This window comes from Octopus bimaculoides, chromosome 9 (genome assembly GCF_001194135.2).
Source record: "Octopus bimaculoides isolate UCB-OBI-ISO-001 chromosome 9, ASM119413v2, whole genome shotgun sequence".
In the NCBI taxonomy this organism is placed as follows: domain Eukaryota; kingdom Metazoa; phylum Mollusca; class Cephalopoda; order Octopoda; family Octopodidae; genus Octopus; species Octopus bimaculoides.
In genome coordinates, this window is record NC_068989.1 from 31950978 (window position 1) to 31952027 (window position 1050).

Consider the following 1050-nt stretch of genomic DNA (forward strand, 5'->3'; position numbering starts at 1 on the left):
CGGCCCTTGTGGCCAATAAAGAAACGATTATTATTATTATTATTGTTATTATCATCATCATCATTATCATCATCATCATCATCATCATCATCATCATCATTATTATTATTACTAGTGTATGACCCGTTGTTTTATACATGACAAGTAATATTAGATCGTCAAGTATGAAATTTGTAGAAAAGAACAAAAGTTTGCTAATGTCTTATAAATACAAGGAATAGTTTTATTCATCAAAGTATGCACCCATATTGTCAATACACTTTTGCCATTTCAGCGGTAGCTTGTCCAGCTCGGAACTGTAAAAGCATGGCAATCTAGAGTCAATAAAATCTTGGAAGGCCTGTTTTACAGCATCGTTGGAATTAAATATTTTTGCTATCAAAAAGTTATCCAAATTCAGGAAGAAGTGGTATTCAGTGGGGGAAGAATTAGGCGAGTATGGTGGATGATGGAGAACTTCCAACTTCAACTCCTGTAGTTTCGTTAATGTCATTTTTGCGATGTGTGGTATGGCGTTGTCTTGCAATAAAATAGGGGTGGATCTAGGCTGGGTTTTTTTTTTTTTTTGTAAGTTTCTGCATCATTTGGTCCAGTTGGTTGCAGTATACTTCGACCGTGATTGATGAGCCAGGTTTAATGAAATCATAATGGGTCACACCTGCGCCAGACCACCACACACGCACCATCAGCTTCTTTTGATGAATTTTGCTTTTTGGACTGTGTTTTGGTGGCTCGTCTTTGTCCAACCATTGTGCTGAATGTTTACGGTTGTTGTATTGGATCCATTTCTCATCACATGTTATAATTTGATTCAAAAATGATTCATTTTTGTGACGAGAAAGTAGTATAATGCAGGCTTCTAAACGTTGCTGTTTCTGCTTTTCGTTGAGTTCATGTGGAACCCACTTATCCAACTTTTACAATTTACCGATTTGAATTAGGTGAGTCATTATTGTTTGCTTGCTAACACCAAACAACAACGATAATTCACGGGCACTTTGACATGGATCTGACTCGACGGTGACTTTCAGTTCGTCATTATCCACCTTT